The sequence below is a fragment of the Melospiza melodia genome, chromosome 3 (genome assembly GCF_035770615.1).
Source record: "Melospiza melodia melodia isolate bMelMel2 chromosome 3, bMelMel2.pri, whole genome shotgun sequence".
In the NCBI taxonomy this organism is placed as follows: domain Eukaryota; kingdom Metazoa; phylum Chordata; class Aves; order Passeriformes; family Passerellidae; genus Melospiza; species Melospiza melodia.
The window spans coordinates 133,156,792-133,181,844 of record NC_086196.1 but is presented as its reverse complement, the minus strand read 5'-3'; the positions used below and the strand labels follow the sequence as shown (position 1 = coordinate 133,181,844).

At 41.8% G+C, this 25,053-nt stretch overlaps 1 protein-coding gene across 2 annotated transcripts in view; it reads right to left on the bottom strand.

Moving 5' to 3' along the window:
• The window catches only part of PRDM1 (PR/SET domain 1), a 100,816-nt gene that overhangs the window by 30,953 nt on the left and 44,810 nt on the right, over positions 1 to 25,053 (bottom strand). The window contains exon 1 of one of the 2 annotated variants that reach the window (XM_063153094.1): positions 1,927 to 2,072. The exons of the other annotated variant lie outside the window; for it this stretch is intronic. The gene's annotated coding sequence lies outside the window, so the exon portion shown is untranslated. Of the gene's footprint in view, positions 1 to 1,926; positions 2,073 to 25,053 lie in introns of those variants that run through there. 2 annotated transcript variants of the gene reach the window in all.

The window sequence follows — 25,053 nt, the reverse complement described above, 5'->3', positions numbered from 1 at the left end:
TCAGCCAACCTCAGCGTGTATTTGGAGACTTGAGAAGGGTTTGGATTTTTTTTTCACCCTTAAACTTATGAACTAGCTGCTACTGTGCCCACCTCAGAAATCTACACAGTTATTATCCTTTACATGTCATTTTGAAAGTGACCTTCCTGTCACCCTCATAGGACAATTTCTTGTGACAACAGTTTATTCTGGTTGCAATCACACCTAACAGACCCATTTTAAAAACTGCCCTGAAAGTCTCACCCGAGAGTTTACCACAATCTTTCTCTAAAGCACAGCACCAAATTCCAGGACTCCTAGAAACCAACCCCACACACTCAGAGGTCTCCTTCTGTTTAACTTTAGCTTATCATCCTTGTAGTAACTTGAATAAGTGTTAAAACTGCACTTCAAGTTGCTCTTAAAAAAAAAAAAAGAGCTTGGAAGATGTCAAATGAAAGCAGGAAATGTCTTTTCTACTATTAATATTAATGAATCCCTAATGCATTTGCAATCCACTTGAGGTTAAGTCAGTAGAGTTCTTCTTCTGACAGCTATTCCTCATCAAACTACCACTGCTGAAGATGTTGATGCTTTCCCTTTTGCTCTGTAATCTCTAAACCAAGTTTAAATCACACCAGAGCCTACCACAAAATAATGTATTTTATCCTAAGTGAACACAAAGCCCTGGAGACAGCAGTTTAAAACAGCACACATGTCCGCTCAATTTATCATTTTAAGATAGGAAGCTGCCGCAACAAACAAAACACCTCCTTGAAAGTGGGACAGCAGCAGATTGTGGTGCAGAAAGCTCCGGGATCTTTTGTTTTCCTGGAGAGCAACAACACGGCTTTGCAGAGAAAGACAACAGCCTCCCCTTGCTGAAATCTAAATCAGTTCATATAGAAAAGCCTGCCAACTGCTAGTGAGATGGTAGCAAAATATTGCAGATAATTCACTTTTCACGATAAAGCAGGAACAAGCAGGCATGCAGCACCCAGCAGGGGCTCAACTGATAAAACGGTGTCAAACTCAAACCATTTGTCAATTGGGAGGGAAGAGAGCAAGCTGAAAGATGGATTCAGGAAGTAGATTTATCTAGTGCGACACATTAACTAGTATAAATACTAAGGAAAAAGTAAACACATTTACCCAGCAGTATCTCTAGCCAGCAAAGAAAAGGCTTCTGAGCCTCAGACTCATGCTGGCTGTCTAACCACTCAGCTGTCAGCTACAGCAGCAGTAGCATTTTTCTTCTTGTGCAGGATTGCAATGACATTTAATTCACGGCACTAAAAGGTTTTATTAAAAGTGTACATTATAATTAAGCAAAACAAAAGCGTGACTCGTGTGCTGTTCTAGTCTCCTCCCTCCAGCCAGTAGCCAAACCAATAAAACCACCTTGGCAGCAAACAAGTCAGGTAACATACCCTGGAGAAGAGCACAGATTTGTTATAGAATCATTCACTTGGCGTCTGGCTTGTTCAAAACTGCCTTATCAGAAACTTCTGTGCCGGAGGCTCCCGAGGCAATGGAGGGGGCTGACAATGCAGGTCAGGCACAGTAATTTGCCAACAGCGTAATGTGGGGCACATAAACAAACTGGAATAATGCAGGGCAGAAGGGCTCTTTGGATGTATGCTTTCCATTGGAAAGTATAAACAAATAACACAGTCTGTGCACGGCACATCTTGCTACAATCACTGGGAAGAAGGAAAATATTTCAAAGGGCTTTAGGATACCAACCCACAGCTACGTGGCAACCTGTAATATCAAAGAATAGTGCAGCATATCAGCAAACCATTTTAACACTCAATCTAATGCAAACCTCAAAGATTAACAGCAAAGTAAGTCATCTGCCTCCCCCCCCACCACCATCCCCCTCCAAAAATAAAAAAGGGTTAGTTCATAAAGAAAACTACAGCACGGTTCTTTGTTCAGCTGTACCTTTATGTGTCCACACGGCACAGGTTCCCCACCTCCAGCTTATGCATCTCAGGATTTTAGTCCATATGGAAAGTCTGTCATTCGCTCTCACACTCTTACCCACACGCACGCATGCTCATGCACTCCACACCACACCCGCACTCTTGCTCCCCAACACACACTGCCTGGAACTGCTCCGAGGATTTTAGAATTTCCTCTTGCTAGCAGATTCCTCCCTCCCCTCACATCCACTCCACCCCGTTCTGTAATTAGGCTTAACAAGAACAATTAACAAAACAAACTCCTCTCCGCCTGGTGGCCTGATAATTCTGATTGTCATAATGTATTAAGATGTGTAAGCCAGTTTAAAATAAAGGTAAATTACAGCATTGCACAAGGGTCATTTTGCACCTATTTCTACTGCTTTTATCATAGGGATAATGAACATTCAGCCACGCCTTTAATTTAAAACATAAAACACCAAAACTCACATCTGAACAGCAGAACTCAAAATTAATGCTTTTGAACCAACAAGACTATTTTGATTTTTTTCTTAGTTTGCTAGAGGGCAGCTCCCTTCTCCTTTGCAAAATCCTTAGAAAGATTTTTCTTTATGGAGCTACTTTGTGATTGATCCTAAACATTCAAGGTGTAAAATCAAGTTTTAATGCATCTTCTGGCTTTACAATTGTCCATGAATAAACGGATTGCAATTGTTTCTTTTGCCCTGCCTGGTGTCTAATGGCATGATACAGGAGACCAAAGCCTCAACATTTTTCTGATGGTTTCTCTGTCCACTTTTAAATCACTTTCCTTCAGAAAGCAAATCACATAACTTTAGTGTCGGAATAATAAAAAGACCCAATTGAGGACTAACTGATTTCAGGTGGTCAGTGGAGAAACTTTGATGTTCTTTGATTTCAGTAAGCTATGGGTACAACACGCAGAGAAAATTTACAGACAGCCTGAATTCAGTTGGAAAACATATCTAGTTCTTGTTCTGCTTATACACTCTGTGAGTTTGTCATTAAAACTATCAACATCAAATGAGTAAACATATTAAAATCATAAGCACACAGAAGACCTGAAAATAAAACTGGTATGATATGTGACAGGGATTTGGGTTCATGTGAACTGAAAAATCATTCTGTTCCCTCAGTTACGTACAGTCTGATTCACAATACCATCTGCCAACTAACCACAAACAATTTTTTTAAAAACGACAAAGAAAGAAAAAATAAGGCTGGTATTGCTGGTTTATTGTTGGAATCGTGCAGTTTCTGATAAGCTTGTTGTGTTTCCCCAAGTCAATGATTTCATCTCTGCTGGGTGTCAACATTTACACAAGAATAATTTGGGGGGTCAGGAAGACATCAGCAAATGAGATTTCAAAAGGTTTCATAACAGCACAGATTGCTCAAACCCAGGGAAAGGAGGGTTTCAGAAGTTCACTCTTCTGCTTCTTCATTCCTCCTTCCCTGAAGCTGAGTCAAAGTTCTGTAAAAACCTACAGCCAACCATCAGATTTGCAAGACAACAGACTCACATAAAAAACCCCAAGCTTTACAGTGAGACAAACACTCCAAAATATCAGTAAAAGGGAGACCTATTATGGTGCAAACTCAGGCATTCTTTCAATTGGTAGGAGATGCCAGGAGATCTAAGATTGTGTACAGAAACTCAGTTCTGCAGTCTTGGCATAGGACACACCATCTTTTTCTCCACCTCATTCTGTGTTTAGAAAGAAGAGTGCTGACTAGAGAGCCATTTTTCCAGAATTTTTTCTCTCTCCTTTCTCCTATAAAGGCCCAGTGCTTTGCTTTAACCACAGACCGTTCAAATGAAGACAACCAATTTTGTCTTGTATTTTTCCACTTTGCTCATCAGAACAGCAGCACTTGAACGCTTCACAAACATCAAATAATGACTAATCTGATTTTCACAATACCTCCCCCATATGTTGATGAAGATATTATTGCTATTCTTGCTCTGCAGAAGGGCAATGGAGACACAATGACATTAACATCAAAAGCATACATTACTTTTGGGATGCAGAGCAGCCGATTTACTCAGCACAGTGCATTATTTTATATGTTCAAAGCATTTCTCTTCCTGGCATCATTTCTGTGATGGCTCTGTGTTTTGCAGGGCTTCACATCAGGCACCCAGAAAAATGTCAAAATTTTTGCACACCTGCAAAAGGCTTTACTGAGGTGAATTGGCCTGAATCTTATTCTGAATCACAGGTAGGAATAATACATAGTTCTTCAGAGCAGACCTGCCCTGCTCTGAGGAGAGCAGCACTTCTTCCTGCCATGGCCATCTTACTTCCTTATGCAGCAGCAAATGAGATGGCGGGAAGAGGTGTCTTAAAGATAACATTTTATTACACCACCCCAATTCATCTCCCCTAGCAAGCTTGTCTTATGCCTGAATGAGGCACGTAGCCAGCTAACAGTAATTAAATGAGTAATTAAAGACTGTATCATAATGCATAAGAGGATCAAATTGGAGTTAGGCAAACAACCCTAAACTCTGGAGAACTTGAATTTGCAATTTCAGTAATGTTTTTCTATAGGTTTTATGCTGATTTTTGAAACTGCAAATAGAAAAAGCAGAGAGCTCATGACCTAGCACTGCTCTGATGCCTATACAGATCAAGAACAAAGCTGAGGTATTCTGATCTGCCACAGGCAGACCTCAGTAGGGACACTGGCAGACCTGACTCAGAGCAACCATACAGTTGTTTTTGGCAAGGTCGGCACAAGCACTGCAAGGGATAGAACACTTCTCTTGATGGGTTTCATCAGGTGATAGGCTGGCAGCGGAGGAATGACTGCTTTCAGGCATCTTGATTTCATGCCAGGTGTGGTGTGGAGTTTGTTCTTCCTCCTCCAGTGCTTGACTCAGACTTCTGATTGGTTTCCTTACCCAGCAAGTCCTCAGCTTGTTCCTCCTGACCGCTCTTGTAGTTTCCCTTTCCAGTCACTCACATCTACCACTCCCACACCCAGGCTCCTGTGCGCCAAGTCTTCTCATCAAGCCAGTTTCAGTCCCTCCTGGTTCCTCATCTGCACTGCACTTCTTTCCTGTCCCACTTTAGGCAAACACGACATGCTGTCCATCCCCATGTGCCCCTGCTGCCCTGCAAACCAGCAGGCCTGGCCCCCACAGCCTCCTCATCAGTGTGGTGCAGCCAAGTCTGCAGGCATCTCCTGGTGCTGCTGTGCGGGCACGTAGCCCTGTGCTCAGTTCACACCATGTTGAGCAGACATGGTGTCAGGCCAACTGGAACTCCTGTGACTATGTTAGTATGGCACTGAGCCCGAGCTAATAAGCCCTGGTGAGAAGCCGGATATATTAGCTTGGGCTTAGCACTGTGCTAATGCAGCCAGGCAGCTTTTGGATCAGAGCTGGCTTACATCCCGCCCGCTTTTAACACCGAGCCTGCTCGTCTTCGTCTACAATAACCCATAAAGATAAATCCCCCGGTCTTGTACTAACCTTACTCTCAGTTTCCCTCTTCCCTGACACTGCTGATCTCCAGGCATAGTGTCTCCTCCTTCATAATCCCCTCCAGGTTCAGCTCTTGTCCATAGGCTTTAAAAACAGTTCCTTCTGATGACTCTCTGGTCTCAGGACGGTTTGCAGTGAGCACGTGCTGAACATGCACTCCTCTGCTCTCAGTTCCAGTGTTCCATTCTAGACCCAGGAGTGTTTGCCCACTGAAGGGAGCTGTGATGCCCTTCTGCAGTTCCTGGGAGGGCTGCTCTGCCAATCCTCTAGGCTGGCTTCTAGCTCAAAAGCAATTCTCCTGGGTCTGGGAGTCAGAGATAGAGGTGGGGACATTGCAAGAGTGTGTTCTGGTCTTGCTCTGAGAGAGACCCAATGCAAATGAAGCACATGGATTCTCCACTTGGATGTGGAGATCCAAGAAATGGGAAGTGCTCCTGACAGAGGGGATGGCATTTGAGCATCCCAGACAATGACAGTCACCATCCTCCCCTGCCACATACGCTGCCCTTCCCCAAGCCACTGAACCTGTCATTCAAACTTTGCTCCAAAAAATGGAGGCTGTCATGGTGGAGATTACTTTTCAAAAGAAAAGTCATCACACTCCTAATGTTAGCAATACAATTTTTGTCATAGCTAAATTCTTGGATATGACAGAACAGATTTTGGGGGGAAATGCATCCATAGGAAAATAAAATGCAAGAAACACCTGAGGCACATGTTAAGAGTTTGGTAGATTTATGAGAACCTTAAAGTGAGATCTCCAAATGCAAATTGTCTGTCTGTCTTAGCAATAGGTGATGCTAGCATGGTGCTTGATATAGTTCCCTGAGATTTATTTTAGGGGCGTGTTATTGAAAACTCTCCTGTGTATAAGAATATTTCCATCAGACACGAGCCACATACAAAGCACATGCATAGATTTAAGCCCTTTTTCCTTGGTCTGCTGTTCCTCTTTCAGTGACCCAGGCCAATGCACTAGGATTTTATTACTTATACAACATGGCAAGGTTTGATAGAGACAGAGACGATGCTCCTCTTCCTGTAAGTTTATATCATTTTCTCATTTTCTTATACTAAATCTTAATGGAAAATGCAGACAATGGAATGCTGAAACTCCTAATTTGCATCACTGTTAAGGTTAGAAAAATAAACAAGTGACTATGTAATTGCAGTAGCTTGCTGCAAAAAACCCAGATCCTTAAATGACTAATCTCATCACTGAATAATAATAGAAAATCTTTTTGAAAGAATAAACTTGCACCAGTCTGTCTCAGCATATCCCTCTCATTTAAAACTACTAGCAGTACGTGCACACAAATCAGGCAACGGGGAGTAAGGGAAGCTTGCAATCAGACCTAATGTCTTCCCTTCCTCTCAGCCCCCAGTACAGGACAGCCACTTCCTTTCTACAAACGCTTTGCTCAGATCTGTACGCAAGACAGGCCACATCTTCCGGGGAGGCTCAAAGTCTTTGCAGACACACAGTTGCCTTCAAAGCATCACTGTAAATCTGTGTGGGAAGACTCTAAAATATTAAAACCATCCTATACTTTTTTCTTCTAAGCCAGCAAGAAACCGCCTCTAAACTTATCTATCTCTTCTCTGCTCAGTTTATTCTGGGCTGCAGAATAAACTTTCTGACTACTGAAAAAGATGCACAAATGCATAAGCTGCACCACATGTGCAAAGGAAAACAAATAGAGAAAATATGTGTGTCCCTTCCAGGGAGACAGTTCTTTTCCAGAACATTAAAATTATGCACAAGCGTTTCCCCTATTACAAGAAGCAGGCAAAAAGAAAGCTGGTGTGAAAAAAGTGCATTTCCAAATGTAGTTTATCTGTCCTAAATCCGAACTGACTTACGCTTTAGATCAACACTTCATTGCCATCTCGCCTGATTTTCTTCTTCCACAAGTGAGCACTTGCCCTCTTGCAGATTCATAAGTCACTTAAGCCATTGTGTTCAGTGTTAAGAAATCCCCATATGAAAGTTTGCTGCGGCACTTGTAACCACAGCCCGGCAGCGACAGGACGCGATGCTGCTGCTCCTCCTCGCGCAGCGCTCGGGCAGCCAGCCCGTGCTTACCCACTACACACCAGAGACTGTCATGTTTGCGTTCCCCAGTTCTACCCTGAGAGCCGGCCTGTGCGGCAGGATGACTTTCAGAGACGCATCCTTCAGACCCTCTCCTTGCTGCCAGATGTCCTCTGCAGCCAGTTCATTGCTTTCATTTTGTATTTCACAACAGCTTGGAAATTTTAATAAAAATTCCTGGGCTACTACTCCTGAAAAAAAAGTTATTATTCTTACAGAAGGTGGAGAGGCCAAAAGAGCTGATCTCAGTTAAATCTTCTGAGTTTCTCTAATTTGACATTTCTTTCTGGCTGTCAAATCCAGGCTGCTGACAGCCCTTCATATATTCATCCCTTTGAAATATGGTCAAGCTGACAAGGTGTGGGGCAGTACAATAGTGATGCTATTCCCTGAAATACCTGGCACATTTGCACTGTGCTATCACAACTCACACTGCAGAGAGAAGAGGGCACTACCAGACCTTCACAGGCTCCTGATAAGTTTCTGTGGACGGATGCTCTGACCCCACAGATAATGATGAGGAAGAATCAATTGGTTTAAGTCTGGCAAGGAGTAAAGACAAATAGGTACCAGAAATTCAGTGTACGTACTGGTTACTGAAAACAGGCAAGGCACAGGGAAATATTTTTTCTGATTAATTTACATAAAAATAAATTTGACTTTTGTAGAGTTGATGGGATTTTGCAAATCACCACATCGAAGACATCTAAACAAAGTCCATCTGTATGTTTATAAACATGTACAAGTGTTTAAGGGACGCAATATGTTAAAAAAAAGTCAACAATAATGGTTAGTCTATGCTTCCAATTATATTCTTTCTTCAATTAGTCTTGAAGAAACTAACACCTCTATTAATCATTTCAATTAACTCCATGCACCATATGACATCCGCACCAGCAGCCCATATGTTGCGTTCCAATCACCCAAATATTAAAGCCTTTTTAATTGATTGATCTAAAGAACATTCAACAGGCTCAAGGTGGCAGCCAGCCAGGAAATCCCAAAAGAAGATGACAAAAAGGTGGGGGTGCTAAACCAGCTTCCCAATTTGTTTTTCCTCTTCCTCCAGAGTTCACTAAGTTAATCCAATCACAGCCCATAAAGCCCCTTTTTAATAAAATAAATAAATAGATAAGAGAACACACATGTTGGCTTTCCCCCAGAGAAGCCCCCTCTGCTAAAGCTGGAGAGCCATCCTGTTAAGAAAGTGCCGCATAGGAGGGTGCATTTTTTATCCAGCAGAAATATTTAGCTTGGCCGCCCGCCAGGGAATGCTGAAAGAATAGACTGAATTAGGGGATTTACCTTCCACGTGTTTGGCACGCGTCATTAGAGGCTCTGAAGAGCTTGACTCTTTCGCTCTCTCACTCTCTGTTTTTACTCCCCCCCACCAGAGCTTTGATGCAGAGAATAAAGTATGAGCTATGAGAGCGGTTGATGTGTTGCAGTTCCAAATGTTGGCACGGTGGCTTTTGTGCTGTCGAAGAAAACCGGTGCCCGGTTTCTGAAGGTTTGCATTTTTTTGTTTTTAATTCCAGTCAGGTATGGGGTGATACGTTTTAAAAGCATTTACTTTAACACAGAAAAAAAGAGCATGCTATTTTTCTTTCTCTCTTTTCCTAACAGCAGCAACAACATAAAAAAGTTTCTGAAGTTTTCTGTAGGCAGATTTAAGCTTGGAGAAAGTGGCTTAAAAGTAAATTCCATAAGTGAAACTCCAACCACAGAGCATTTTAGGAACTCCTTTGAAAAGTTAGTTTTGTAATAATAACCCATTAATTGTTCTGTCATTTGACTTTTATATGCTGTCACGTGGACTTAGGTTATTTTAAAAAACACTTCTTTACCTAAGTACTTTGGTCTTGCAAAAACCTATTAAGATCTATAACCAGAACATGTTAGTAGAGGTGGTTGGTCTATACCTCAAGTAACTTGAGCACCTTCTCAGTATTTCTGATTTGTGAAAGGAAGCACTATGTTTTAAGTTAGCCTCTGCCACCTTAACTTAGGGCAACAAAAAGAAAAAAGAAAAAACCCACAGTTTCCAGATTAATAAAAGCATGGAGGTCCTTAAACCAACAGTAAATGAAATGTTTGTGTCTGGTACATGTACCAACCATGTTTACAGGGCAGAGTCTTGCAGATGGACTCCCAGTGCCATTCACCGAACTGGTGTGAGCACTGGAAGAGCCCTGCTACAGCTGCCTCTGCAGCTCATCACAGTATCAGATAAATACAGACCCTATTCACTCACAGTTTTTATTGCTCTCGATTAAAGCAAATCAGTTTAGAAGCTCCTTGCTGACATGCTTACTCAAAGCAAGACTCAAGCAGAGTTTCTGAACTACAGTACTGGCAGTACCTTTATCCCATCTTCACTTGCAAAAACATCTGGGTCTGACTTCGGTTCAGCTAGTTCATGCCACCAGATGACAGATCACATGTGAATTTTCATCTCTCTTGAAGTAAAACTAGTTCATTGGGCCTCGCATATCAGGAGATCCTGTGGGCTGCAGAAAAGCAACTTAAGGGATGGATACTAGCCCTCAGATGAAAATACAAGATATTAATTCCAACGTCAGTAAGGGTGCTGAGGACCATCTCCTTGCTGAACATAAAACACCTCAGCTATAGGGACCTCCTCTTAGCTTAGGGGCTGACCTATAGTTTATCACTGCTTAAGTAAATCATTCATAATTCATAGCAAGGTTGAAAACCACACAAATAATGAGCTCTCAGTATTACTCAGCGGAAAGTGAGAACTGGAGTTTTCCACCTAAACCCGTAAAGGCTGACAAGTTCAGACATGGTTTTGTGAGCTCCTTCCTGGACCCCACATTTTTAATTCAATTTAAAGAAAGCTAGGCAGCCACTTCCCCTCTGTCTTTGAAGTAAAGATGTTAACATCCGTGCTAATAATACAAACTACCCCTTCTTTTATCAAAGGCTTCAGCAATTGCAAAGGCTTTCTTTTCATCACAAAGAAAAACTGCAAAGTAAAGCTGCCTGTTTCTGCTACTAACAGGGCAAGTTTGGCTCTGTACACTGCACAGATGCTAGCCAGTGCCCAAAGCACTGCTTTATAAATTCATAGAATTGTTTCAGTTACAAAAGACCCTTAAGATCATATATACCTTAGAGATCATTCCAACCACAAATTCACTGCTAAGCCATGTTTCTAAGTGCCTCAGCTACATTGTTTTTAAATACCTCCTCCTAGGATGGTCACTCCACCACTTCTCTGGGCAACCTGTTTCACTGCTTGACAACCCTTTCAGTGAAGAATTTTTCCTAATATATCCAATCAGAACTGCCCTTTATGCCAGAGGCTGTTTCCTCTTGTCATAGAGAACAACAAGTCTTCACTGAGCCTCCTTTTCTCCTGGCTAAACCACTCCAGCTCCCTCAGCTGCTCCTCATGAGACTTTTGCTCCAGATGCTTCACCAGGTTTGCTGCCTTTGTCTGGACTCACTATGGCACCTCAATGTCTTTCTTGTAGTCAGGGCCCCAGAGCTGGACACAGTGTTTGAGGTAAACCTCACCAGTGCTTAGTACAGGGTCCTGGTCACTGGCCAGGTCCTGCTGGCCACACTGTTGCTGATGCAGGCTGAGATGCTGCTGGATTTCTTGGCCACCTGGGCACAGGCTGGCTCATGTTGAGCCACTGACAGCCTCAAGTCCTTTTCTGCTGGGCAGCTTCCCAGACACTCTTCCCCCAGCCTGTAGTCTACATGAGCCTCTTGTGAACCAGCTGCAGGAGCTGGCATTTCACCTTACTGGACCTCAAACAATTGGCCTTGGCCCATTGATCCAGCCTATCCCGTCCAGATCCCCCTGCAGAGCCTTCCTACCCTCCAGCAGATCTGCACTCCTGCCCAGCTTGGCAACCTGTGAACTGACTGAGGGTAAACTTAAACCCCTTGTCCAGGTACTTGATGAAGATATTAAACAAATCTGTCCCCAATACTGAACGCTGGGGAACCCCACTGGTGACCAGCTGGATGTCACCCCATTCACCACCATTCTCTGGGCCTGGCCATCCAGACAGGTTTTTACCCAGTGAGAAATGCCCCTGTCCAAGCCATAAACAGCCAGGAGATTGCTGTGGGAGACAGTATCAATGGCTTTACTGAAGTCCAGGTAACCCACAGCCTTACCCTCATCCCCTAAGTGGGTCATCTGGTCATAAGGAGACCAGGTTAGTCAAACAGTACCTGCCATTCATAAATCCACACTGCCTGAGCCTGATCCCGTTTGTTTTTTTTTATGTGTCATGATGATCTGCTCCAGAACCTTTATGTTTCCAGTGGAGTGTGTTTGCTGCTAACTGAATCTCCAGATGACTGGCCATCCAGACTTTGGGTACTGTACACTACTACATTAGGAACTGCAACAGATAATTCCCCATCAGTTGTTTCCATCTTATCAGAAAACAGGGCATGTACTCTGGACTGACAGTCCCAAATGGGAAAATTCCTCTGTGGAAAGACTGCAAGTTTAATAAAAGGTGAATGAGTGAATGAGCCACTGAGAGTAGCTCAGCTGGTTAGAGCATGGTGCTAACAATGCCAAGGATATGGATTTGATTCCTCTACAGGCCATTCACTGAAGAGATGATCCTTGTGGGTCCCTTCCAATCCAGAATTTTCTGTGAATTAAGATGTGTAGGCTTCAGGCTCGCATTCCATGACAAAGTGCCACAGGGCAGCCTGTGCTTCTCCGTAAGGGAAGGCTTCCCTGTAAGGCAAGGCAGGCAGTTTTCCCCACACCACTGGCACAGAGATGCCTTCCTGTGAAACACCCACTGACACAAAAGGTGCATTTCAGCAGCTCTGGCCCCCATCATGTATGAACCCAGGGACGTGTGGATTTTGATGACTATGATTGGAAAATGCCTGCCTGCTTTACCCCTTTAGTGGATGCAGTGAGGGCAAGTGTATTTTAGTATTGTGATTCATATTTTGAGACTTGGGTCAAATAACAGAGAACATTGGCCTGACAATATCAGTTCTGTGGCAAATTGCTTGATATGTTTGTCACCATTAAAACAAACTTGTGTTTAAACGCAGTCTGCTTATCATATTTACAGAATAACACTATGACCTTTAAAGTGAAATAAAAGACCTCCTTTTTCCTGCCCACATCTCCTCCCTCTGTGTTTTTAATTAAAACCATGAACCAACACATGTATCCATCCTTCCTCCTGTAATAGCTTGGGATTCCACTCTCAAATACTATACAGATAAAACGAACATTTATGTGTTAGCGATTCGCAGGGCAGTAAATTCTCCTTTCCAAACCTGCCGTCTTCATTAAAATCTTATTTGTTTTGTAATCTCCTTTGATCGCTAAAGTTATAAGAAGCCCCCTCCTCTTCTTTTGATACTATCAGTGTAGCTTTTGACCAGAGAGCGTGATGAATTAAATGTATGACAGATATGACAGGTGAGGAGTGCTTGGAGAGGGCTTAAACAGCAGGGATAAGACAAAGCCCCCATTTAAGAACAAAACCCCTACCCGATGGCTAGCCCGTTAATGACCAACCACTCTATTTGTTCTGGTGGATGAGGAGCAAGCTGATACTACAGACAAAGCTTTGTTAGCCATGGGGCTGTTCTTCAATCAGGCCACACAACCAACTAATTGAAATGCCCAGTTTTTTCCCCCTCAGGATTTGATATACAAACCAGGGGGTTTGTAGGTATACTCTTTTCTTTTTCTTTTTTTCCCCTTGTAATGTATTAATTCAGCCACCACAAGTTTACAGCTGGACTAAGTGGAATTACACCATATAAACCTAAAAATCTATCTGCAGGGATCCAGCTAAGCCCTGGAGAGAGACAAGTCCAGCAATACAAATCCAAGGAAATTTGGAAGTCAATCCATTAGGATTACCAAGCCTTTGATTTTGGAAGTCCCAGGCTCAAAATATGGAAGTGATGAACTCTATCTTCCTTCATTTTAGCCTCTTTTCAGAGGATTTATTGACCTCATTTTTTTTTTTTTTTTCTGTTAAAACACATTGATAAATGTGAATGGAATTGTATTGGGTTTCCACTATATTTTAAATGAAGGAAGACATGAAAATATCTGGCTTCCTGAACTTGTGGGTAACATATCCTTTAAAAAATCATACATATTTTCTACATATTTAAAACTGCCACAAGCAAAGTCATGACTCCTCTCATCAGCTAAAGGCCTCTGTCTCCCACTTTAAGGTTCATGTTAACTTTCAGTGTGGAGTTAAACTAAACGTGGAGCTTCAGGCCCCAGTAAAAAAAGTGGAGTTTCAGGCATGGGTAACTGTAAACCACTGGCTGCTTCCCAGAGGTGAAGAAATCTCAGTGCCCCCTGCAGACCAGGATTATAATCTCAATGGGCAGTCTCTCATTTTAGCCCACCAATCTGTGGCTAGCAGAAGGCCAGGAGTTTCCAGGGGTAGGTGTCAATGCAATATTCACTGTTAAACCCAAATGGTAAAGAAAAATTAGATTACAGGGATGTAGAAATTATTTGGGTATAATAGAAAACACTACTCGAAGCAAAAATTTTCACTTTCAGAAGAAATTAATTTTTTATCTCTTTGCTCCTTCCTGTCCTGCCCTTACAGTGTGCTGTGGCTGAATCATTCGTGTTGCTATCAGGAAACCTGGGTTCTGTTCTTAGCCCTTCCACAGGCCCAGTATGTGGCTTCTGGCAAACCTCAGACCCTTTCTGTGCCTCAGTTTCCCTATATAAAAATGCAAATATTCCTACCTATTTCAGAAAAAGTGTGGTCCAGTGGTTTAAACCATCGAATCAAGATATCTGAATTCTCAAACTGAATATGGTATCAATTTCTGCAGTCTTTGAAGTAACTACCCTTAGAGACCCAAGGGGTCGGCTTCCCCTGGGAAATGCTGAATGGCCAAAACCCAGGCTTCCCAGTAGAACATATGTGGTAGTTTCTGGGGAAGTGGTGTTTCTGTCTGGATAAGAGCTCAGCCTCACCTCACAGTGAGACCACTTAAGTGGAATGCAAAAGAAAAGATGGTCCAAGCTTCAGCCAGCAAAGCTTTTGGGAGCTGCTCTCACTGGAAGGCCATGGTGACCTTCTCTCCCAGTGCTTTTCTGCAGACCACCCAGCAGAGCTGGCCTGACTCTGGCTCAGCCATTGCACTCCTCATTCAGCATGTGGAGGCGTAAGGCCAAAATTCCAAAACTTCACCATGCAGGACAAAGGGCTGAAATGACAGCTTTCCCCTTCCCCAGGGAGCACTCTGGAACTTTTGGCCATTTTGCAGCAAACCACTGTGTCTCTCACGCTCTCTCGTCCTCCACTTCTCCTCCATGAAAACGCCCCCAAAGCTTTGAGTCCATTCAACTCAGAATAAGTAGCAATTTGAAAACTTTTGGAGGGCAGAAAAAGCACTTCCTGTCTGGCTCTGTCTCATGGTTCTCTGACTCACTGGACACTTGCAAAGGTTAATTAAATAATGTTTAGATATTCATGATACGTACAGCCCCAGACAAATGGTGTTAACATTATGATGCATAAAACTGTCATTCAAAGAGAACAACCTCATAGCAACAAAGTTAATTTTGTTAACCTCACAGAAATACACATTTTTTCACTATGGACTCCGATAAAGATAGGCAAAGTTTTTACCAGGATTGTCACTAACCTTGTACTGAAAAAAACTGGACTGATTTTTAGGAAAAGAGCATAGGGATTCAGATCAGTAAGTATAGGGGAAAGGGGGGTGCAGGAACAAAAAAAAACATTAATCTGGTGTATTTTGTTTTTGAATGTGCAGATCCGAACGGAAGCTGAATTTTTTTCAGACAGCTTTCCAATCTCCCTATTAGATATAATGTTATAGTCTTATTACACATGTTGCCTACTAGATGTGCTCTGACTTTTATAGATGTCAACTCCATTTCTTAATTCAAGACATTTGTCTCTTGTGATCTCTGCGCCTCTGGGTTAGAGTTCCAGCCAAAGAGGTGAGCCAGCTTTGTATTTGCAAAGCAGCCATAAAATCCTCTGGTGCTACATCCCTGAAAACTGCTGCTGCCCGGCAAAAAGGCCTGGATTTTGTCTGTCTGCAGCTCAGCACCCAGAGAGGACATTTTGCAGGAGGGCTCAGTGGACATTCAGGAAAACTGCTTTCAGGACCTTATCTGAAGGACAATACTTAACTTTCACCACCTGGGCCTGGCCCCTGAAAGGAAACAGTCACACTCAATTATTGTCTTTTTCTAGACAATTACTATTTAATAAAACCTCCAGCTGATATTAACTGGTGGAAAAGGGGCTATTTTTAGTCAGGACAGTGATTCTCCCTCACTCCTTTCATCTATGAGTAATGTATTTCCTTTTGCTCTCAGTACCACAAACCAGTCCACACCAGATGCTCAGTATTAGGTAAAATTAAAAATGTGGGCATCATACCCTTTGAAAGATGCTTTGAACTCAAATTAATATACCTAAACCCACTATTTAAATTAAAGATATCCTGTCTCTCTGCTGTGTAGTTTTCCCTTTTATCAGAAGGGGAATTTTAGTCCATTTAAAGGTTTTTTGGTTCAGCTCCACAGACCACGCTTTGACTTAACAACACATTGTAATTTCCTTTTAGCCACAAGAATAAAGGAAATGTATAGAAGCAACACCATAATCTTGTCAAGCACTCTCTTTCGTTTCCCTGAACAAGCCTGTTTGAGAAAATGTGAAGCCTAAGATTTTTAAGATGTTATCTGGAAGATGTTTAGATCATGGAACACTTTTATTGAAAACAGACGTATGTATTTTTATGCATCTACTGATGTACCCACACACATAAAATATATGCCTACTAAATTCTTTTATGGACAAGAACAGAACAGTCTGAAACCTAAAGAGGTTTTTCAGACTTCGGGTCTCTTGCCTCAGCATTTTACCTTTTCCAGACTTTTGCCCCAAATCTGCACGGATACTTGAGAAAGCCCCACCAGGGAAGTAACAACCAGGGAGTGCCTGCACCCAGACTCACCTGTGAGCAGGGCTCTGTAACTGCTGTCACAAGTAAAAATGTGGGAGCAGTGTAAAATACATTGATTTCTCATGTATCTCTATGCATATATGTAAAATGGGCTCCTGCACGACTTGTGCCATTTATTTGTATCTTTGATCTTTTTCAGAACACAATTATTTAAATGTGACTGCTCTGCTTCTAGACCTACAGGACTTGAGTAGTTTGCTGAACTTACTTTACATTTCCTGAGCAAACACCACCCTCCTTCCCGTTCAGTTCATCCCCTCCTGATGCCACCCTCCATGTCATCACTGACAACATTCAAACTAAAACTACAGGCAGAGGTGTAAGAGCTCTGTCTTCCCTTTGGCACTGAGCCATGGAGCTGTGAGTGCCCTGGTTTAGGTTCCGTGGGACCAGGGGCCATATCCTGTCACACACAGCAAGCTGGGGAGGCACCCACACGTGCTCTGGGGCATCCAAGTGCACATGGGATGCTGTTCCCTCTGCAGACCCCAAGGTCTCTCTTGGTCCTTGACAGCTCTGCCAAGGTGCTGGTGAGGCACTGGAGGGCAGCTGGGCCCTGGCCACAGCACAGCACAGGGAGGGGGACCTGCCAGGAGAAACCCCAACCACCAGGCTGTAGAAATTGGTGCTGCTGAACCTGCTGTACTGGACAAGTGGAGAAGTAATAGTTGGCACTGCTAATGATGCCATGAAAACTACTTCAGGACAAGGCAAAAGAGCAAGTTAAGCATCTGCAAGTTCTCTCAGTGCTGGTTAGACAGTGATAGTAAGACAGTTTATCCCCAGGAGCTTTCTCCTCACTGAGGGTGTTGAGTTAACTGGAGGTGACCTCTCACTGACCCACAGGCAGCATCTGCGAGTGGTGTGCAGCGGTGGCGGCCGGGAAGCACTTTTCCCAAACAGTGCCTTTCAAAATACCACTGCAAAAGGCAACACTGAGGTGAGCCAGGAGTCAGCCACTCAGCCCTGTCCAGCATGGAGGATGCAATCTCCCTTCACCCTCCTGGGATTTCATCCATCTTCATTCACTTTTTCTTGTGGCCATTTCCTCTGGCTTTTCAAACTTGGGACACTGGTAGCTATTATTCATTCTCTTGTTTCTTACCAGCCTTGCAGCTAAGAGCTGCAACTTCCCATCAGTGAATACCATAGCAGTTGTTATTTAGGCATTCTTTTAATCACTGTTTTTTTTTTTTCTCAGGTATTTCTTGAGCAAAAGCAGGATTTACTGCATTATTACAGCTAAGAAATCTAAGAGAAAAATATCTCAATGCAATGACTAAATGCCATCCTGGGTAACCACAAAATAACCTGCTAATGAAAACTCTGAATAGGAATGAAAATATAACTGAGGTATAAAGAAAGTAACTGTCCAAACCATTTGAATTTAAGCAAGTATGAACAAACCTCTTCATTGTGTATCCTTTTTGTCTATAAAAAGGGTGAAGACATGAAGCAGCAGGACTGACACTTCCATGACAAACAATGGTGCAAGCACCAAGAGATTTTCCAATTTCCAGCTATAACAAACCATTTAGCTCTGGGTAATTCCAATAATTTTAGTCATCAACTTGCAAAACTTCATAGCTCGTATTCAGTTGACATGAATTTGACTAATCTTGTTGCAATGTCTGGTTAAGAGAAGACAGATAATATATTTTGATTTCACAGTAGGGAGGGGGGAAGCTCTACCTCTTCTCTTCCTCTCCACTTCTCAGTGATTCAGGAAGAACAGGGGAGAAATGGAGCTGTTGTGAGGGGAGAGAATTAGTGTGGGAGATGAAAAGGCAAGCAGAAGTCCTGGTAGCAGATTTGGGCGTAGGATCATGTTCACCATTCCAAGGACAGCCCCCAAAACACTAATACCTCAACTTTCCTCCCCAAATATGAGAAGGCAGGCTCTCTAGCTTGCATTAGTGGATAACAATGGTGAGGAATGCATACAAATGTGCAGCTGGTGACAAAACCTCTCAGTTCAATGGAAAAGACAGAAGGAGTCTGGGATTTTGTGTAAGAGGAAGAGATCTAATGACTTCCCCAAGGTTTAACTGAAAGCAGGCAGCAGCGATAGGAGCTGTACCCACGAGTCCTGAATCACAGCCCTTTGTCTCAATCACAAGACCCTCCTTCCCCTTGGATGTTTTGCACTATTTAGGGTAATCAAGAAAAATATTGCCTTGCCCTCCTAAACCAGGAAGAAGGGCAATGAGTTTCAAAGGCATGACAAACCTTGCTATTGCTCCAGAAGCAGAGTGTTGTTTCCTCTGCTGGTCATCTGTGTTGAATCAAGATCAATTTCGATTGCATTGGGTTAGAAAATGCAGAGCCTTTCTTAGAAAAGATGCAAGAGAGCACATCCAACCATGCAGCATGCTCTGTTGCAAAGCCTGCAGAGCCAGCTCCAAGCCCCAGTGGCTGTGGAAAGCTGCAGTGTCCTGAGGGGTATCAGGGCATCAAGAGAGCAATGCAGATCCTGTCACAGCTAAGTTAATAAGCTTTACATCTCAGAAGGGTGCACAAATTCGGGTTCAGGGACATACACAGTTTCTAAGGCTATTGCATTCACTGCTCGAACTCCTGGAGGCTGCTGAACGTTGTTCCATTATGCAAGCATGATCTTTCTGGTTTTGCTTAGGTTGGGAAAGGATGTGCTCAGTGTCATGAAGAACAGCAAGGATCTATTTTTTGAGATTTTTCTGCTAAGGATTTTCCTGAAGAACAAAACTCTCTCAAGCAACTTCAGACAATAAGTTCTTTAGTCTAAGAGGGGTGTTTCCATCACAGCAGTGAGGCAAAAAAAAATGCCAGACTTTGTAAGATGGGTCTCCTACCTTAGTAGAACAATTTTTTAAATGAAGTTTCCTTTTTTATCAGAAGACTCTGCTGAGTGGCTAAGAAAGACCAGATTTATTTTTTCTAACAAGTCTTCTAAGGTATTTCTAAGAAATATCACAATATCACAATTCAGAAGTAAAGCATTATGCAGATTTTTTTTATGTATGCAGACCATACATAATAAGTTTTCCATCTTTAGAAAAATTTCTAGCTGACTGAGCAGTATACATGCATGTGCATGCCCATGAACTCACACTATTTTCAGTATCAAGACCATCTTCAAGCAATTTCTCACTCTTATAACACATTTATCTTATGTAAAACAGATGCATGTCTTTGGGGTAGGCTTTTGTCTTTTAGTCTTAAATTGTGAATACCCCTTTTAATTAAAACGGGAAATACAAATTTCCTCGTTTAGTTCCAAGCCTGAAGCCCACTAGCATAAGCAGCCATCTGCAGATTCAGCTGGAACCCTTTCAGCATCCCACAATAAGTCTGCTGCTTAAATTAAGGATCTTTGGACATGTATAGACCAATGCAGCTCCACTGAGCTGTGCCCTTGCACACCAGCTGTAGGAAAGCTGAACTAGCAGTGCTGTATCCATCCCAGTCCTGAAACTATTTCCAATTGGAGTTAAACAGTTACATTATCACTATTTAAAAGCTGCAGAGCTGATGATAATACCATAATACCACCCTTGTTGGCAATGCCTTTTAATGTCTCTGCTCTATGCTGTGCCTATTGGGATGAAGAACAAAAATGAGGAAAGCAGCAAACATTGCAAATGGAGATTATCAAACTGCACAAGAGGCAAACCGAGGGAGGACACCTAATTATCCTTAATGCAAAATAATTCAGTCCTAACTTTCTCATCAAAATATGTATTTTTAAAAAGTCTTCCCTTTTCTTCACATACCCAAAGAAGGCGAAAGCAGTCATTTCCTTTCCCGATGATGGAAGTGATACCAACTATTATGTCAGTACTAAGTGAACTTCCTCCCATGCATTTCTGTCGAGTTAATGTCATCTGACTCAAATGCGATTATTAAAAGTGGGCTGTTCGGTTCCAGCAAACTAAAGGCTTGCAAGTTTATAGGTACAATTTCTTCAGACCCCTCCTACGGGTGATCAGAGAGACTGCCTATTGAATGGACTCAAAGAAACACATTTTCACACCTGTCAGGCCTAGATTAATATCCCTGCTAATTGCACTTTAAGAACGGCCAATTAGTTCTAGTTATAGAAGCTTTCATGGGTAAGGGGGAGAAGCAGCCTGTTATCACCATCAGGACTCATTGTTCCCCTGAATAGATTTGTGTCCCAAACTGCGCGTGCCTCAGCGGTTTGACTGGGAGCCCTGCTGCACGCAATGACGCCTTTATCCCAGCCCCAAACCCGCTTTAATGATGATGGAGACGGCAGAGGTGACCATAAACATAAAAGGAAAATAAACTGGTGCTATGCTGAGATTACAAAGGAAGAAAATGTTTTCAAGCCAGAAGCGGTTTGCTGAAATTTCTTAATAATCCAAACTTATTTTTCATCTTGGTTTTTGCTCCAAAGCAACAGTACTTTGTAATAATAAAACACTTGCTGCGCCAGCAAGGGAAAAAAAAAATCCAGTAATGTGGCTGGATTTGCAAAAGGCTGATAAGTGAAGCTGTGGCCTTGAAGTGGCAGCCTGAAGAGTGACACTGCAGCGCCAACACCACCGGTGGGACCCTTGAAAACAAATCAGGGACCAAGGGTTAGTCCAGCCATTGGAACGTGACAAGAAGGCTAGTTAATAAACACCAGCTAACCCCTTCAATTACAGCAATAAATTGTTCAATTGGTTAAATGTCCACAGGTTCTGCCCCAAACACTTCTGTGAACTGTTTAATTAGCAAACTCTTGCATCACTGGACAATCAGACCCCGGTGAGCATGGGGGGCGCTGGGCCCTTGGGGAGTGAAGGGCGCTGGTGCCCCACACAACTCAACTCCGCAGGGTTTGCCTTTGAACCACGCAACCTGCCATGTTCTAACAGCTCCGCAGATTATCCATTCAGTTACACCTTTCTTAAAAAAAAAAAAAAACCCAACAAAATTAATACTGTGAGGGCAAAATACAGCTTGGTTGCCATTCTTTCCACATCGGTTTTCTGCATTTCGATAAGGAGCCGCACAAATTACAGCTTCTCACCTGCCGCAAGATTAGATAGCCACGCACGCGAGACGGGGTTACACAGCACCAGAGATACAGGGTACCTGGAAACTGCATGTGGCACAAAACAGACCTGCAGATTAAAAGTCAGCAAGCCTACTTCTTGAAAATATTTAACACACTGAATTTGGAATTATCTCACCGAGACTTAAGAACATTTGAAACGTTGCAAAATGATTTATCATTAAGATTACTGCTGGCTGTGAGGAGTATTTAGAGAATATTCATGAGGCATATGCCACAAAAACATTTTAAAATCATTATACAAACCCTAATTTTTGGTAAAAGCTATTTTACATAAAACAAACAAAAAAACCCCACAATAATTTTATTCCTGAAAAAAACCAACAAATTAAATTTGATCACTGAGGATCAATTCATTGTTGAAGACTCATGTAAGTTGCCTTCACTGGACTTTTAATCACTGTGATAAACCACAGATAGTAGATATTGTGTTACCAACTAAAAACCACACACCGATGCAATGGAAAAGAATGTGTGGCTTTTAAGAATGTTTGTATTAACAAGATCCATTTAACAGGAATTTCAGGTCTGAAAAACAACTAGCCAAAGGAGATAAGTACTATTTGTTACGTTTAGACAGTGAGGGGAAATTGCATTTCCCTGATGAAGTTTTCTTAATGAACTAAACCCAAGGTAAATTTATCACAGTTGGGAGTAAAAATACATGTAGTGTTTGCCTGTGGAAAGCTGTAAGTGGTTGCTCCCTGTCTCTCTAGCAATAGTATTTATTTGGAAAATAGCTCTAGGCAGAAATGTTCATTTAGAACAAGTTTTTTGATAACATTGAAGGAATCTACTATTTTACACTTTTTCCTGAGAGGTTGAGCCTGGATCCTCAAAGGATATCCAACGAACAGACAATTTGGTTTACTGAGGAAGGATGTGGTTGGACTGTGGTCTATCCTCCACTTTGCAAAAATGCACAAGTCATTGAACTGAACTCAGGATGCTGCTGGCTGAACTTGGTGGCTCCTGGGATTCCTCTCCTGAGGACTGTGTTCTCCCACTGAGCCACCCAGAGAGCCTCGGCAGTAACTCAAGCTCTTAGATTCTCCTCCAGGTACAACCCGAAGGGACCACATCCACTCTGGGAAAGCTGTAGGTTCAGCGTTGGTACTGTCTCAGGTTTAAGGACATAAATGGTCTTATTTGGTTGAACATGCACATCTGGCACAGCTAAGCAAAGCGAACTCTTTACATTTGGGTTCACAGGAAGATTTCTGTTGACTTTTGGTCACTGGGTAAATCCTGTACAGAGCAATTTGAATTCTTAATATTTAAGAAAATAGTTCTGTTAAATCGGCATGGATTAAAAACTGTTCTGTTAAAAATTGTGTACTGACTGTTGCAGAATCCAAGGGTTTAATGTCTGTGTCACTAGAGCAGACAATGAAGAACTACTCTGGTGGTTTTTTGTTTTCTTCTTTTTTTCTTCCCTTTTAGTTTTGTAATACTAAGCGAATTAACATCTCTGAAGTCTTGGGGTCTCAGGACAGGCTTTCAGGCGACACCGATTAGCACAGCCTCGCTGAATTAAACAGACTGAAACAATTCAGGCCATTGACAATCCACGGGGGCAGGGTGGGGAGAAACTGCAAATTAGGAAAAGAATAGAGGACACAATACTAGCACTGATGTCCTGGCACACAGGCTTTTATTCTGGAGATAGTTTACAAGCAGTTCGTAACCTTTGGACTCCAGACAGTCTGTAGAACCAACAAGAGGAGGTTCAAGATTTGGTCTGAACTTTCCATCCAGCCCCAGCAGTGTCAATATTTGGAGGATGCAAAGGAACTCATAAAGTCTCCATAAAATGGATGTTAGTGAAACAAAACAAAAAAAAACCCCCAAAACTTGTATTCATAAAGTCTTTTTAGACTTTGTCACTTTAAGCCAAGAAGGTATTAAGGAGATAAAAATTTAGAACTTTGGTGTGCTTAAAAGAGGAGTGTCCCAGCAAAAAATCGAATGCATTTTTGTTTAACAAACCTGGAGTTCAAAAGCTGCCTCTTGTTCCAGGTTCCTAATTTCTGATTTGCTTCAAAAATTTCGAATTATAAGTTTAAACTTTTTGCCATTAACAGAATAACTCGTAGAAATTGTGCAAGTGTGACTTTTCTGCCAAAGAGAAAAGTGACTGGAGAATTCACAAATCAAAATTACTTATGTTCCAGGCCTGTCAATATTTCATTGACCTGTCTAAAATATGTTAATCTCTCTTTCATTCTGTATAATAAATCAATTCAGTTATCATATCAAACCATACTCTGTCTAGAGATTATTTAAATAAGATAACCAATTAAAGTTTTGTACTTTAATAGTAATTTTAAAAGACTAATTTAAAAAAAATTACAGATACTTATTTTATTCTGTGAATGCAAGATACTTAAAGGAATCATTCTGTGTGCCAGAGACTTTCATGTCATGCTGACTAGGAAGTGGCATTTGCTATTAACTTAGTTGACAGAGCTTTTGGGCAACCGAAGTCAAATGAAGTATACTGTTAATAAATAACACAAAACTAAAAGAAAAATAGTAGCCTTTTAAATCTCTCATAATTTTGTTTCTTGTCACATGTTTAATGCTCTAAGTCACAGGGAGCTCAATCAAATTAAATGCACTTACACCAGCGCAAGGGTAACCTAAATGAAGAGGGAACTGAGTGCCCAACAATATTTTAACAAAGAATTTTTATCTGGTCAAAAAAACCATTTTAAATGCATCAAATCGTAAACTTCTGTTCTCAACAGAGGCTTCCACTGTAAGCAATTGATGCTATACAGTTAAAATCCATTACTTTATACAAAGCTATCTTCTTTTTAGATGTGGGTCACTTCATTCATCAAGGGAGGAAAAGTTAAAAAAAGTCTCAAAAAAATAACCACAAAGAGATAATTTCTGATGTAATTAATGTATCTCCTACTAGTCAGGATCAAAAAAAAAATGAATTACCAACTTACTCTACCCATACCTGAAAAAGTGAAACCCACTGGTTTTGCTCTAGACATGCTTTCAAAGCCCTCAATACTGAGTTCTGGATTTCTACCTATAGGAACAAGTAGTTTGTTTATTCTCAAAAACCCCCCTAAGTTTTCGTATTTCAAATGCATAGAGGGGAATTTGTATTTGCCATTAAAAAAACAAAAACGAAACCCCAAACAAACCCACATTATTACAAATCATCTAGAGCTAGTGTTTTTTAAACAGTTCAGATTTAAGATAATAATCTATTTTATAAGCCAAAATGATTAATCAAGATGATCATACAATGCTATCATTGCAAAAACTGTGCTTGGGTGAGAGCTCCCTCATATACATAAAATACAGAAAAATGTAGATTTATGCTCTTATGGAATTTCAGAAAAAAAGATGGTTATCCCATATGCCTAATAACAAGCAGTTTCCACAAAGTTTTCAAAGCCCCCAGCATACAAGATCCACAGTTTTG